Source organism: Esox lucius, chromosome 20 (genome assembly GCF_011004845.1).
Source record: "Esox lucius isolate fEsoLuc1 chromosome 20, fEsoLuc1.pri, whole genome shotgun sequence".
Classification (NCBI taxonomy): domain Eukaryota; kingdom Metazoa; phylum Chordata; class Actinopteri; order Esociformes; family Esocidae; genus Esox; species Esox lucius.
The window spans coordinates 20607275-20624163 of NC_047588.1; the positions used below are offsets into that span (position 1 = coordinate 20607275).

The 16889-nt window shown below is 41.5% G+C and overlaps 1 protein-coding gene across 3 annotated transcripts in view; it reads left to right on the forward strand.

Annotated features, from left to right (window-relative positions):
• lars2 (leucyl-tRNA synthetase 2, mitochondrial) overlaps positions 1-16889 on the forward strand; it is an 89877-nt gene that overhangs the window by 13919 nt on the left and 59069 nt on the right. Inside the window, exons 1-3 of one of the 3 annotated variants that reach the window (XM_020041442.2) lie at positions 11264-11408; positions 11674-11755; positions 15740-15796. The exons of 1 other annotated variant lie outside the window; for it this stretch is intronic. The gene's annotated coding sequence lies outside the window, so the exon portion shown is untranslated. Of the gene's footprint in view, positions 1-11263; positions 11409-11673; positions 11756-15739; positions 15797-16889 lie in introns of those variants that run through there. One more of the 3 variants, XM_010885154.3, reaches the window with a different exon arrangement.

The window sequence follows — 16889 nt, forward strand, 5'->3', positions numbered from 1 at the left end:
TTTATAAATCTTTATTCATGCAGTCCTTTTATAGTTAGAGATTACAGTTTGTGTATCCATCTTAGGAAAACCACACAACCCAGTAATATTCTGTACATGTCAGATGTGTGATTATTGGCATGTTTAACCCAACACTTAATTTAAGTTGTTAATTGAAAGGTCATGCGATTAAAGGTTTAATGTATTTAAACCCCCTTCAGTTTGTGTTCTAGGTGGTTGACTAGATCTAGTGAATGCCGTCCATGGGGACAGACAGAAGTGTATGAGGCGTGTATGTGTTGTGTAGGCAGTGGATGCTAGCTAGAAAGACTGTCAAAATAATGGATGACTACCAAATAAAAAATCATGAATAAAGTGAGAAATGTTGCTGAAATTATGACTGCTGAAATGCCAGCTGGCCATGCAAAATAAAAACATCAGATCCGGGCACAGAGAACGCAGCGGACACTTTGCGAACAAGTAGTCAGCAAAGCATGACATAGTTCTCTCCTTCCCACAATACTAACTGGCTGAAGTCAGATCAATTTTGCTTTCTATTGCATGGACACCAACGCATTCTACACAGTTCTAGGGGTTCAGGGCAGCCGGGAGAACCGTGGACCAAAAAAGGACACTGCTTAAACCATCACCAAGTGGACGCAACATTCCTCCTCACTGGAAATGCTTGCAGGTTTATGGATGTGACTAGATGTTTTCAAACTTTAAGGGCAGGTTTTGCAGACAGATTATGCCTAGTCTTGGATTAAACAAATCAATCTAAATGATCTTGCATTGAGCTCCTTTTTTTTGTCTAGAATTAGGCTTAAACTTTATCTGCAAAACAATGACTGTATTGCCCAAGTTCTGTTGGTAAAGTTTACAGTGGTGAGAACAGGTATTTGATACACTGCAGATTTTGCAGGTTTTCCTACTTACAAAGCATGTAGAGGTAATTTTTTATCATAGGTACACTTCAACTGTGAGAGACATAATCTAAAACAAAAATCCAGAAAATCACATTGTATGATTTATAAATAATTAATTTGCATTTTATTGCATGACATAAATATTTGATCACCTACCAACCAGTAAGAATTCCGGCTCTCACAGACCTATTATTTCTTCTTTAAGAAGCCCTCCTGTTCTCCACTCATTACCTGTATTAGCTGCACCTGTTTGAACTCTTTACCTGTATAAAAGACACCTGTCCACACACTCAATCAAACAGACTCCAACCTCTCCACAATGGCCAAGACCAGAGGGCTGTGTAAGGACATCAGGGATACAATTGTAGACCTGCACAAGGCTGGGATGGGCTACAGGACAATAGGCAAGCAGCTTGGTGAGAAGGCAACAACTGTTGGCGCAATTATTAGAAAATGGAAGAAGTTCAAGATGATGCTCAATCTCCTTCGGTCTGGGGCTCCATGCAAGATCTCACCTCGTGGGGCATCAATGATCATGAGGAAGGTGATGGATCAGCCCAGAACTACACGGCAGGACCTGGTCAATGACCTGAAGAGAGCTGGGACCACAGTCTCAAAGAAAACCATTAGTAACACACTAGCCCGTCACGGATTAAAATCCTGCAGCGCACGCAAGGTCCCCCTGCTCAAGCCAGCGCATGTCCAGGCCCGTCTGAAGTTTGCCAATGACGAACTGGATGATCCAGAGGAGGAATGGGAGAAGGTCATGTGGTCTGATGAGAAATAAATAGAGCTTTTTGGTCTAAACTCCACTCGGAGGAAGAAGAAGGATGAGTACAACCCCAAGAACATCATCCCAACCGTGAAGCATGGAGGTGGAAATATCATTCTTTGGGGACGCTTTTCTGCAAAGGGGACAGGACGACTGCACCGTATTGAGGGGAGGATGGATGGGGCCATGTATCGCGAGACAACCTCCTTCCCTCAGTAAGAGCGTTTAAGATGGGTCATGGCTGGGTCTTCCAGCATGACAACGACCTGAAACACACAGCCAGGGCAATTAAGGAGTGGCTCCGTAAGAAACATCTCAAGGTCCTGGAGTGGCCTAGCCAGTCTCCAGACCTGAACCCAATAGACATTTTTTGGAGGGAGCTGAAAGTCTGTATTGCCCAGCGACAGCCCCGAAAGCTGAAGGATCTGGAGAAGGTCTGTATGGCGCAGTGGGCCAAAATCCCTGCTGCAGTGTGTGCTAACCTGGTCAAGAACTACAGGAAATGTATGATCTCTGTAATTGCAAACAAAGGTTTCTGTACCAAATATTAAGTTCAGATTTTCTGATGTATCAAATACTTATGTCATGCAATAAAATGCTAATTAATTACTTACAAATCAGACAATGTGATTTTCTGGATTTTTGTTTTAGATTCCGCCACTCACAGTTGAAGAGTACCTATGATAAAAATTACATACTTCTACATGCTTTGTATGTGGGAAAACCTGCAAAATCGGCAGAGTATCAAATACTTGTTCTCCCCACTATATATTAGTTTACTGCAATTGTTGACCAGGTCCAATGAGTGTTTGCGCTGGAGATGCAGACAGAGTTTGACCACTATAAAAGCTGTTAAACAGGCTATTTATAAACCTATTGCTAAGGGTTATGCCTCCAAAATAGGTAATACATTTGACATTAATACTGTTGTACATAGTTATCTACAAAAAAAAGGCATGGAAAAGTTTTGGATAGCCATGCTTGCGAATAGGTTTGGATTGCCTGCCCAGATCATTAAATACACCTATGATAATAACCAAAAATGCATTCATAATACTTTTTAAAGAATGAATTGTCTGGAGAAAAGAGCATCAAAGGAAAGAGTAGACCATCATCAGAACAGAATACAAAAACGAAAGCTAAGTTGTTTCACAAAATCATCAACTGGAAAATCATCAAAATCAAAACAGATTTTTCAAATGTCTATACAGCTATGGAAAAAATTAAGAGACCACTGCAAAATTATCAGTTTCTATGGTTTTACTATTCATAGGTATGTGTTTGAGTAAAATAAAGACTTGTTTTATTCTATAAACTACTTACAACATTACTCCCAAATTCCAAATAAAAATATTGTAATTTAGAGTATTTATTTGTAGAAAGCTTTGTGACTTTATGCCACTTCTGGCACAAAAATTGAAGTAGCTTGATTTTGTTTGATGGCTTTGACCATCCACCTTCCTCTTGATCAAATTCCAGAGGTTTTCAATGGGGTTCAGGTCTGGAGATTGGGCTGGCCATGACAGGGTCTTGATCTGGTGGTCATCCATCCCCATCTTAATTGACTTGGCTGTGTGGCATGGAGCATTGTCCTGCTGGAAAAAACAATTCCCAGAGTTGGGGAACATTGTTAGAGCAGAAGGTGTTCTTCCAGGGTAACCTTGTCCATGGCTTGATTCATGCATCCTTCACAAAGACAAATCTGCCTGATTCCAGCCTTGCTGAAGCATCCCCAGATCATCACCGATCAGTGTGAGACACTGTGGCTTGTAGGTCTCTCCAGCTCTCAATCTAACCATTAGACGACCAGGTGTTGGGCAAAGCTGAAAATTTGACTTGTCAGAGAAGATGACCTTACTCCATTCCTCTACGGTCCAATCCTAATGGTCTTTTGCCAACTTTAGCCTGGCTCTTCTTTGCTTCTCATTGATGAAGGGCTTTTTTCTAGCATTACACGGCTTCACCCTGCCCCTAGGAGAATGTATCGAACTGTACTCGCTGTGAACTTCACCCCAGCTGCTGTTTGCCATTCTTTTTGTAGCTAACTTGATGTCATCCTACAGTTGTTGAGTGACATTCAAATGAGTTGACGTTTTTGCCCTCCGCCAGTCTGTGGCTTTGTTGTTCCCAATGTCTGTTGCTTGACCTGGTTCTTATGAACCGCCGTCTTTGAAATTTTCAGGATGGAAGCAACTTGACGCTCACTGTATCCCTCTGCCAGTAAAGCCACAATTGAACCCTTCTTTTTTTCTTTTCAACTCTTTTGTCATGCTGAATAGTAATTTTGGGGTACTACTTGCACTGTTTTTGCCATCCAGCTGGTCCTATTGCAAGAGGATAGTGATGACCACAGCAGTGGTTTTTATACTTTTCCTCGTTAAATTAGATTTGGTTCAGGTAATCACCTAATCAGTACCTCATTAAGTAAAATGAGGTGTGCCTGTGCTGGAATTTAACAGACACTGGAATGGAATGGCTGCCATACATGTAAAGATGCTGATATAAGAAAAAATAGGCGTGGTCTCTTAATTCTTTCCAGAGCTGTGTATTTTCTGTGCAGTGGTGGCTTCAGAGCTGGCTACTGGTGCATCTTAGCATCTCTAATAGTCATACATGACTTAATATCTTCTATAGAAAAAAGTTTTGTGTTGCTGTTTTTATTAACAGGCTCAGCAATCCAGGCCGGGTTCTCAGAGGACTGTCTAGTCTGGTTTGAAAACATTTTCTCTGACCGTGGTACAAAGTGTCAAATCTGAGGGCCTGCTGTCTACACCTCTGGTGGTATCCATGGGTGTTCTTTAAGGTTTGATACCTTGGCCAACCTTATTCTCTGTGTATATTAATGATGTTGCAATTACTGCTGGTATATCCCTCATATCCCTTCATGCCCATTAATTTATCATGTATACTTTTTTTAGAAAATAAATAGAAATGTCACCTACAAGGTGGCCAAACATTAAGGTTTGATTGGGATGTTTCCTTTTTAACGTTTTTTCAAGGATCTTTTGTGAGTTCCATTGTATTGTACGCTGGCATTACATTTGTAGTTGTCATCAGGTGAAGGCCTACGGACAGTGAGAGGGGGTAATTTCATGAGGTAAATAAGAGTTCACCAAGTCATCACTGAGGTTTCTAACACGTGAGAATATGGAAGGTCTAGAAACACATTGCTGATACTGTCATTAGATGTTAGAATGTGTAAATTGTCTGTTCTATTGACCTAAACCAAACTCAAATTTTCTCCAAATCATTCCCTCTGTTTGACCAGAAAATCCAGAATTTTTCTCTCCACTCATGTATACTCCATAACTCTGATACTCCTTTCGCACCGAAAATGTGGGATGGTTTTTGCATTGTTTCAGGAAAGATATCGGCAATATTTTATATGGTTGTCATTTATACATAGAATTGTTTACCACAATGTTGGTGGCATGGGCAACTTAAACATACAGTATCTCACAAAAGTGAGTACACCCCTCACATTTTTGTAAATGTTTGAGTATATTCTTTCATGTGACAACACTGAAGAAATGACAGTGTTCAGTGTTTGATACAATGTAAAGTAGTGCGTGTACAGCTTGTATAACATTGTACATTTGCTGTCCCCTCAAAATAACACAAGACACAGCCATTAATGTCTAAACTGCTGGCAACACAAGTGAGTACACCCCTAAGTGAAAATTGGGCCCAAAGTGTCAATAATTGTGTGGCCACCATTATTTTCAAGCACTGCCTTAACCCTTGGGCATGGAGTTCACCAGAGCTTCTTAAGTTGCCACTGGATTCCTCTACCACTTCTCCATGACAACATCACAGAGCTGGTGGATGTTAGAGACCTTGCGCTCCTCCACGTTCTGTTTGAGGATGCCCCACAGATGCTCAATAGCGTTTAGGTCTGGAGACATGCTTGGCCAGTCCATCACCTTTACCTTCAGCTTCTTTAGCAAGGCAGTGGTCAACTTGGAGGTGTGTTTGGGGTCGTCGTCATGTTTGAATACTGCACTGTGGCCCAGTCTCCAAAGGGAGGGGATCATGCTCTGCTACAGTATGTCACAGTACATGTTGGCATTCATGGAACTGTAGCTCCCCAGTGCCTGCAGCACTCATCCAGCCCTAGACCATGACACTCCCACCACCATGCTTCACTGTAGGCAAGACTCACTTGTCTTTGTACTCCTCACCTTGTTGCCGCCACACACGCTTGACACCATCTGAACCAAATACGTTTATCTTGGTCTCATCAGACCACAGGACATGGTTCCAGTAATCCATGTCCTTAGTCTGCTTGTCTTCAGCAATCTGTTTGCAGGCTTTCTTGTGCATCATGTTTAGAAGAGGCTTCCTTCTGGGACGACAGCCATGCAGGCCAATTTGATGCAGTGTGCGGCATATGGTCTGAGCACTGACAGGCTGACCCCCCACCCCTTCAACCTCTGCAGCAATGCTGGCAGCACTCATATGTCTATTTCCCAAAGACAACCTCTGGATATGACGCTGAGCACATGTACTCAACTTCTTTGGTCGACCATTGTGAGGCCTGTCCTGTTAAACCACTCCATGGTCTTGCCCACCGTGCGGCAGCTCAGTTTGAGGGTCTAGGCAATCTTCTTATAGCCTAGGTCATCTTTATGTAGAGCAACAATTCATTTTTTCAGAGAGTGTTCTTTGCCATGAGTTGTCATGTTGAACTTCCAGTGACCAGTATGAGGGAGTGTGAGAACGATGACACCAAATTGAACACACCTGCTCCCCATTCACACCTGAGACCTTGTAACACTAACGGGTCACAGGACACCTGTTATACCGTGGATATACAAAGTCTACACACCCCTGTTAAAATGGCAGGTTTTTGTGAGGTAAAAGAATGAGATAAAGATAAATCATGTCAGAACTTTTTCCACTTTTAATGTGACCGATAATGTGAATAATTCAATTGAAAAACAAACTGAAATCTTCAAGGGGGAAAAATTAAAAATAAAAACCTTACAATAATCTGGTTGCATAAGTGCGCACACCCTCTTACAACTGGGGATGTGGCCGTGTTCAGAATGAACCCATCACATTCAAACTCATCTCAGAGCAAAAGCCATGGTCTGCAGAGAGCTTCCAAAGCATTTGAGGGATCTCATAGTTAAAAGATATCAGTCAGGAGAAGGGTACAAAATAATTTCCAAAGCATTAGATATACCATGGAACACAGTGAAGACAGTCATCACCAAGTGGAGAAAATATGGCACTACAGAGACATTACCAAGAACTGGACGTCCCTCCAAAATTGATGAAAAAAGAGAAGAAAACTGATCAGGGAGGCTTCCAAGAGGCCTACAGCAACATTAAAGGAACTGCAGGAATTTCTGGCAAGTACTGGCTGTGTGCTATATGAGACAACAATCTCCCATATTCTTCATATGAATGGGCTATGGGGTAGGGTGGCAAGACGGAAGCCTTTTCTTACAAGGTTGAACTTTTTGGACATAATTCCAAAAGGTATGTTTGGCTCAAAAACAACACAGCACATCACCCAAAAAACACCATGTGCAGCATCATGCTTTGGGGCTGTTTTTCTTCAGCTGGAACCGGGCCTTAGTCAGGGTGGAGGGAATTATGAACAGTTCCAAATACCAGGCAATTTTGGCACAAAACCTTCAGTCGTCCGTTAGAAAGCTGAAGATGAAGTTTCAGCACGACAACGACCCTAAGCAAACATCCAAATCCACAAAAGCATGGCTTCACCAGAAGAAGATTAATGTTTTGGAATGGCCCAGCCAGAACCCAGACCTGAATCCAATTGAACATCTGTTGGGTGGCATCTCCTGTGCACAGGAGATGTCCTCGCAATCTGTCAGGTTTGGAGATTTCCTGCAAAGAAGAGTGGACAAATATTGCCACTCTTGTGCTGTAATAAAATCAAAAGGTGCTTCAACAAAGTATTAGTTTAAGGGTGTGCACACTTAAGCAACTAGGTTATTGTAAGTTTTGAAAAAAATCCGCCCTCAAAGATTTCAGTTTGTTGAATTGAATTGTTCATGTTATAGGTCACATTAAAGGTGGAAAAAGTTCTGACATGATTATCTTTGTCTCATTCTTTTGCATCACAGAAACCTGGCATTTTAACAGGGGTGTGTAGACTTTGTATATCCACTGTACAAGTTGTACACTCACTACTTTACATTGTAGCAAAGTGTCATTTCTTCAGTGTTGTCACATGAAAAGACATACTCAAATATTTCACTTTTGTGAGATACTGTATATTGTGGCAGATGGGATTTCAGAAGGAAGAAGTTTGAATGACGTGAAGGATGTACCAGATGGACATCACCTTCCGGCACAAAGCTTTCTGCAGAGATGGAGGACTAGGAACAAGCTTGGTTTTTATTTACACTGCTCCAAACATTTTTAATAACATCAAGTATCAATGAACGAAATACATTAATGACTAAAATCTTTACTGTACATTGTACAATTTGTTGAGAAGAAAATGACGTAACAACTGTCTATGGAAATCAAAATCACCAACCAATTGAGGGCTGGATTCAAACTCACACCGAAAATCAAAGTAAACAATTGAAATCACAGGCTGTTCCAACTTGAATTTCATCATGGCTTCTCATAATGTGACTCAGTAGTGTGCATGGCCCACATGCGTGTATGCACTCCGGACAATGTCTGGGCATGCTCCTGATGAGACGGCAGCTGGTGTCCTGGGGGATCTCCTCGCAGACTTGGATCAGGGCATCAGTTACCTTTTGGACAGTCTGTGGAACTTCCTGGCAGTGTCAGATGCAACGACACCTAACATCCCAGAGGTTCTCAATTGGATTCAGGTCTGGGGAATGTGAGAACCAGTCAATAGTATCAATGTCTTCATCATCCAGGAACTGCCTACACACTCTGGCATGCTACATGAGGCTACATGAGGCTACATGAGGCTACATGAGGGCGGCCATTGTCCTGCACTAAGAGGAACCCAGGGCCCAATGCACCAGTGTAAGTTCTGACGATGGGTCTAAGGATTTCATTCTGGTACCTAACAGCAGTCAGCATACTGTTGGCTAGTACGTGGAGGTCTGTGCGACCCTCCAAAGATATGCCTCCTCAGACCATCACTGACTCACCGCCAAACCAGTCACGCTGGATGAGGTTGCCAGCAGCATAACATTCACCACGGCGTCTCCAGACTCTTTCATGTCTGTCACACATGCTCAGTGTGAGCCTGCTCTCATCTGTGAAGAGAACAGGGAACCAATGGCGGACATGCCCATTCTTGTGTTCTCTTTGAGAATGCCAATCAAGTTGCATGGTGCTAGGCTGTGAGCACAGGTCCCACTAGAGGGCATTGGGCCCTCATTCCACCCTCATGGAGTCTGTTTCTGACAGTTTGGTCAGTAACATGCACACCATTATCCAGCTGGAGGTCATTTTGTAGGGTTCTGGCAGTGCTCCTCCTGTTCTTCCTCGCACAAAGGAGCAGATATCGCTCTTGCTGTTGGGTTGATGCCCTTCTACAGCCCTGTCCAACTCTCCTTGTGTAAAGGCCCATCTCCTGGTATCTCCTCCATGCTCTTGACACTGGGAGACACAGCAAGCCTTCTTGTGACGGCACGTATGGATGTGCCATCCTGGAGGAGCTGGACTGCATGTGCAAGCTGAATGGGCTGCAGGTACTGCCTCATGCTACCAGTAGTGACAAGGACACTAGCAAAATGCAAAACTAGAGAAGAATTAGTCAGGAATGATAAGGAGAAAGCAATTGTCTGTGGCCACCACCTGCAAAACCATTCCCTTTTTGGGGGTTGTGTTGCTGTTGCCCCTCCAGTGCACCTGTTTTCACTTTCATTTACACCAAACCAGGAGACATTGATTCACAATCGCTTATGCTTCTTAACTGGACAGATTGATATCCCTGAAATGTATTTGACTTGGTGTTACACTGTGATGATTATGTATTCCCCACATTTTCTGAGCAGTGTAGTCAGACTGTGCCTTTGTTTTGGTTATTTCTGGCCAATAGACACATTTTATGAGGCAGAATTGAAGGGAAGTAGACTACATCTATTGCTGTATATGTACCTTCCATATCTAAAAAAGACACCAAATTATTGATGACAATGTCAGATTGGCGGCATTTTAGGCTCTGCAAAAAAGTGGCTTGACAAACTACTCATCTGTTTGTGAAACATCAAAGCTGTCAAATTTCTCCACCTCTGATGCCATCTGCTCTGCCCCAAACCATGCCCCTAACTCACCAGATGAACTAGCTAACCAGTTCAACATTGCTATATCTTTATTTTTCTACACTCTGCCCCTCTCCAAATAAAACCTGTTTCTTTCTCTTCTATTTCCCTTTGGTTTACCCCTGAGCTCTGTGTCCTAAAGCAGCTTCACCATCTCCTGAAGCGCCTGACTGCCCTCTTCTTCAATCATTGCATGAGATAGAATGTCAAATCTTCATTCTTCTACCTCTGCAACATTGCCAAATTCCCACTCCCATTACATTGCTGAAAACCTTATACACACATTAATCTCCTCTCCTACTACAACTCTCCACTATGCGTCATCAACTCTGCACCCCTCCAAAAGCTCCAAACTATCTAACCCAACTTCTCATCCAGACTAGCCTGGCAGCACATCACCCCTATACTGTGTAAAGTCCACAAGCTCCCTGTCTCCCAATGCATTGATTGCAAAATCCTCTTACTAACTTACCAAGCCCTCCACCACCTCGCCCCTCCCTACCTTTCTGACCAGTTTCCCTACTAACCCTCATACTCACTCCGTTCCACTACAGCAGGCCAACATCCCCATGTCCAAGCTCCAGCGACCATCAGTGACTCAACATCTTTCAGGACTGCCTTAAGCCCCATCTGTTCCAAAAGGCATACCTTTAGCCCCTCCCTCTGATTCATGTTCATGTTTGCTTATCTTTTGTTGTGCTGATTTAGTTTTGACTCCTGTCTTTTTTTTGTTTTTTGTACTTGCTACTTTGTAAAAAGACTTTGGGTCCTTTAAAAGTCCAGTATATTATTATTATTAAGCAAGACCAGAATAGTATTACCTAGCCACAGGTGGTTTAGGGTGGGGGGGATAGATAGTACTTCAAGTAAAGCGAGCATGAAGAGACTGCAAGCCAGTGGAAACTGAGCCTGACCAATGAGAAAGGTTAAATGGGGAATATATCAAGCACTCAAAACTATATATTTTTTTTAACTTTAAATGCAGATGTATTTTGTTCATTTATGCTTGTATTACAGTAAAAATCATACACCCCCTCTAAGCATGCTTTAAAGAAATAAGGACAGAAACTATATGCCCCCACTACAGTAGCCAAATGTTTCTGATCTTAGCACAGTTCGTGGTCATTTCTGTCCGTTATATAGTTTCGTCAACAACACGCACACACAATAACCCTAACCCTAACAGCAGCAGAGACACACTGTCAGATAAATAATTGCAATTTTACTGTCATTAACAAGCACACGGAAATAATTAGTATTTGTCTTTACATTAGCAGTACAAACCAACCCAATCTGTTAAACTGTTCTAAAACGAAGCTGTCAATAAAGTTTTTTTCAAAACAAATGGCGGCGTACATGGAGTATATTTGAGCGTGTGAGATTTGGCAACAAGGCATAGATTACGATTTTAATTTAACAATTATTTTGAATGTGCTATATATATGTATTATGCAAAAAGCTATAACATCTGACGAAATAATTTGGAAACTGAACAACGTGAGTAGCTTCAAACATAGGCTGCTGAACCCTGGGTAGAGAGTTTATACACTGACTAAGAGATGCATCGATAAGTGAGCATACATGTCAGTACAGTCAGTAGCTTCGTTACGTTACTTTGGCATTCATGTCAATAATTGATATCTCGATACGTGGTTTTGCTAACTAGCTATTTCTTATTACCGGTGATTGATATCTTTAAAATCTAGCTAAAAAGCTCGAAACCATTCTTACAATTTATGACGTCTGTGTTGTACTTCTGAAGGTAACCTCTGTGAAGGTGTAACAACGTGGTTTGGATCGCCTGAATCTTCCGAGGTGCATACACGTCTGTCCAGTCTCCATGGGTAAAGATCTGTTATTAATACGGGCCATTGTAACCATAGAAACATCTCGTGCAGTATCTCAGACCCCCCTCCACCCCAGCTGGAGGATAGTGGATTTGTGGCATTTCACTGATGTTTCGTAGAGACTAGAGAGTAGGCTGCAGCAGAGCAGATGTCTCTATGGTTTGAGTGGGTGTTTGAGGAGAATGCTGTCTGGTGAGAAAGTGACACTTGCTTTATATTTCATGTCATACTCTTCAGTATTATTGACTTGATTGTGCATTAAATATTCTGACAGATATCATGCAGCTACGGATCTGCTGAAGTCTAGTGCTTTTTTGTGAGTTCTTATAATTGGAGGTATTGCTAGACACTGTAGTTCATGGGTCTTTCTATAAACTATGGTACAAGGGAATAGTTATTGTAGTGGACTATTTGAAATTATGAATAGTCATAATTCATTGTGATTTCTTTTCATGTGACAACAGATGTAAGAGGAACATAGTTAAACTCAATATAATTCACAAGTTGAATAAAAAATAAATAATAATTTCATGCTTGGAATATTCACAGATTTGTCTTGTGACAGATTTGTCACACGACATATGTAAAATATAAAGCAAAATAAAATAAATTGAAAACATTATATACATAACAATGTAAACTGGAAGCAATTTCAAGGAGTTTAGAAAAGGGGTATTTGGACAATATGAAAGAAAGATTAAATATTTCTGCGAGGATGCTCTCAATAGTGCACCTGTAAAAGTTGATGAGGGTTTTTGCAGATATGCCAAACATCTTGAGTCTCCTCAGGAAGTGTAAGCGATTTTGGGCCGTTTTTACTGCCAAGTCTGCTTGCCTGGACCAGATGACTTCATCTTTTATGAACACACAGAGGAGCTTGAATTCAGAGACTCTCTCTCACCTTAAGCTCCATCGATGTGTATGGGGGCATGACCCCCCCCCTGCCCCTTCCTGAAGTCTACGATCATCTCATTAGTTTTGCAGAAGTTGAGACAGTGGTTGTTGTCTTGGCACCATGTAGTCAAATCACTTACCTCCTTTTTGTAAGTGCTCTCATTGTTGTTGATGATGAGACCCGGGATGGTGGTGTGGTCTGCAAACTTAAGAATGACGTCGGAGCTGTGTGGCCAGGCAGTCATGTGTGAACATGGAGGGGACTCAGTACGTAGCCCTGTAGAGCTCCAGTGCTCAGGGTCTGAGCAGATGTGGGTTCTGACCAGCCGATTGAAGCACTTCATGATGATGGTCAGTGCTACAAGGCGGTAGTCATTCAGGCAGGTGATGGAAGGTTTCTTTAGTACAGGGACAATGGTGGCCCATTTGAAGCTGGTGTGGACTGCAGACATAGTCAGTTAGAGGTTGAATATAGAGGTGAAACCTCCGCCAGCTGGTCTGTGCACCCCCTGAGGACACGGCCTGGAATGCCATCTTGGTCATTGAATGGAAATACCTCAGATACATTCACATGTCCAAATATGTATGAACATTTTTTTTCCAGGGGGTGTACTTACTTTTTCCAAATGACCTCTAGGTAATAAACAGTAATGCAGTATTAGCAAGGAATGTGATGAGTGTCTTTGGGAGTAATGGGTTCATGGATTACAAACAGTTCTATGTTATTAGCAACATATTGTAGTCAGATTACATATACGGTTGGAAAAACTAGATGATTAGTATGCATACATAACACGGTCTTATTCATATCTAATACAGTTTAGTAGGCTAATCTGGAGACACAAATATGTACGAACAGCAGTAACAGGTTATGCCTGAAGGTTTCAATAATTGGTTTCATACACCTCAATTTTAGCAGTTAGTCTATTGCACAGGAGATAATCTCAATTATTCATGCTTTACTGAATATGGTTATAAATAGCTGTTCACTAATTTCTAAATGTATCACAATGTAACTTAATAATGGATGAATTGAAGTGTAGCCTAACTGCCTATCAATCATTCGTTTTTGCGACCAATGGTCATTTGAAAAACAGTGAAAGATGGGTTCTTGCATCATTGGATCCCAGCTCATATGGAATATTCTAGTGATCCATTTATAGGAGTGTTCTTGCATCATTGGATCTCAGCTCATATGGAATTTTCTAGTGATCCATTTACAGGATTGTTCTTGCATCATTGGATCCCAGCTCATATGGAATATTCTAGTGATCCATTTACAGGAGCGTTCTTGCATCATTGGATCCCAGCTAATATGGAATATTCTAGTGATCCATTTACAGGAGTTTCATCTTTGGCATTGCATCATTAGGTAACCTAAGCAAAGAGATCCTTAACATTTTGTAAATATGTTCAGAATATTTTGTTGGAATTTGACTAATAATCACAAATTGTGTTTAGAAAGTAACCTTCTACACAATCTTCAACAATCTTCATGAGTGTTAGTGTAGGGTGACCACATTTTCAAACCCCCAAACCAGGACCCTTGTGTAACCGCACAGCATACACGCGTGCTTGTGGTTGGTGGAGCGGGGGGGGGGGCACTTTGAGCTTTGATGAGAATTGTTGCTTTCCTACGCAGTTCTACACAGTTGTTTGTTTGGCTCTATCTCATATGTGGAAACATTACACTATTGTGGTGAAAACCGGGACAATTTGGTAGTGAATGTTGGAAACCGGGACATTTTAATGTTTTACAGATATTTGTCAGGACCTGGGACACCCAGCTTGAACCCGGGACAATCCTGGGCACACTGTAGTGTCTGGTCACCCTATGTTAATGTGAATATGTTCATAGCTTAGCTTTTTTATAGCAGAGAACCACTCCCTTCCTTCCAGTGAATTATTGTAATGAGGATTTTGTGAAAAGGAAAATACCCCTCACCTATGGGTAAAAAAACCCTTAATAGTCCATTTTGAGGGTGACTTAGTAAATTGTAGGTTAAGTCTTAAACTACATGCTGTTATGAAATGCATGATTGATTAATGTATCATGTCAGCAGGATCTGTGTCACTCAATTGCTTCTGTTGCCAAGGTTACTGTGAAGTTACAGTACTATTTATTGGGTTACCTTGGTGACTGTGTATCTGCAATGTATAGGTTTTTTAGATCTAGGTACTAAAACCTCCATACTTCTCCGCTAAATGTAAAATTGGTATTTTGTTTATTTTCAACAAGAAAACGTCAACATTTTTAACAGTGTTTTTGGTTAGATTAAATCTGACACTTTGAGTATGAAGGCATGTCACCTTGGTATGATGTGTAGGTAACTCTTCTCTGTGTGAAATTGGAAGAAAGTTTAGGGTAGCTTTATTCCTTAGCCCGATTGCTGGCTGTCAATGCCTAGGTACAAGTCAGCTGTTCTCAATATCTGTATAAGTCACCTAATTAGTAAAAAGTTGTGTGCCTGGCACACTATTCTTTCACTACTGTATATATACAATCACCTAAAGGATTATTAGGAACACCATACTAATACTGTGTTTGACCTTCAGAACTGCCTTAATTCTACGTGGCATTGATTCAACAAGGTGCTGAAAGCATTCTTTAGAAATGTTGGCCCATATTGATAGGATAGCATCTTGCAGTTGATGGAGATTTGTGGGATGCACATCCAGGGCACGAAGCTCCCGTTCCACCTCATCCCAAAGATGCTCTATTGGGTTGAGATCTGGTGACTGTGGGGGCCATTTCAGTACAGTGAACTCATTGTCATGTTCAAGAAACCAATTTGAAATGATTCGAGCTTTGTGACATGGTGCATTATCCTGCTGGAAGTAGCCATCAAAGGATGGGTACATGGTGGTCATAAAGGGATGGACATGGTCAGAAACAATGCTCAGGTAGGCCGTGGCATTTAAACCATGCCCAATTGGCACTAAGGGGCCTAAAGTGTGCCAAGAAAACATCCTCCACACCATTACACCACCACCACCAGCCTGCACAGTGGTAACAAGGCATGATGGATCCATGTTCTCATTCTGTTTACGCCAAATTCTGACTCTACCATCTGAATGTCTCAACAGAAATCGAGACTCATCAGACCAGGCAACATTCTTCCAGTCTTCAACTGTCCAATTTTGGTGAGCTCTTGCAAATTGTAGACTCTTTTTCCTATTTGTAGTGGGGATGAGTGGTACCCGGTGGGGTCTTCTGCTGTTGTAGCCAATCCACCTCAAGGTTGTGCGTGTTGTAGCTTCACAAATGCATTGCTGCATACCTCGGTTGTAACAAGTGGTTATTTCAGTCAAAGTTGCTCTTCTATCAGCTTGAATCAGTCAGCCCATTCTCCTCTGACCTCTAGCATCAACAAGGCATTTTCGCCCACAGGACTGCCGCATACTGGATGTTTTTCCCTTTTCACACCATTCTTTGTAAACCCTAGAAATGGTTGTGCGTGAAAATCCCAGTAACTGAGCAGATTGTGAAATACTCAGACCGGCCCGTCTGGCACCAACAACCATACCTCGCTCAAAACTGCTTAAATCACCTTTCTTTCCCATTCTGACATTCAGTTTGGAGTTCAGGAGATTGTCTTGACCAGGACCACACCCCTAAATGCATTGAAGCAACTGCCATGTGATTGGTTGATTAGATAATTGCATTAATGAGAAATTGAACAGGTGTTCCTAATAATCCTTTAGGTGAGTGTATATATACATATATATATTTTTTTAAAGCATAATTTTTTTTTATGTGGCGTTAAATTAATATCATTTACTGGCAGGTCTTTAGCTATTTACTTATTTTCAGGAGGTAAAGGAGTTAAATGCATTCTCTGGCCAACAACAATTGAGCTCCCACCCCGAGCAGTGTTGAGCGAATTTGGTCCCCTTGTGCACAGTCAATGTGCCTTAACTAGGATTTGAACACCTGTCTACAAAGACCATGCTGTCATCTGAGGCAGTGACTCAGACCTCTGCAATATTGTAAATGCGTTAGACACTAGAATGGATACATTGCGTCTGACACTTTTCTGAATCTAGTCCTTAGGTTGGAGCAGGTCATAAGGAGTATATTAATACCAAGAATGTTCACTGTTGTCATGATTAAAAAAATTTACAATTTCTAGAACCAAAAATTGTTTTTTGCAAGTATCAGCATAAAAAGATCTCTATTATTTACCAAAATGAAACTTAACTGCTTTACTAAATATTTTCATTAAGAATAGGAACA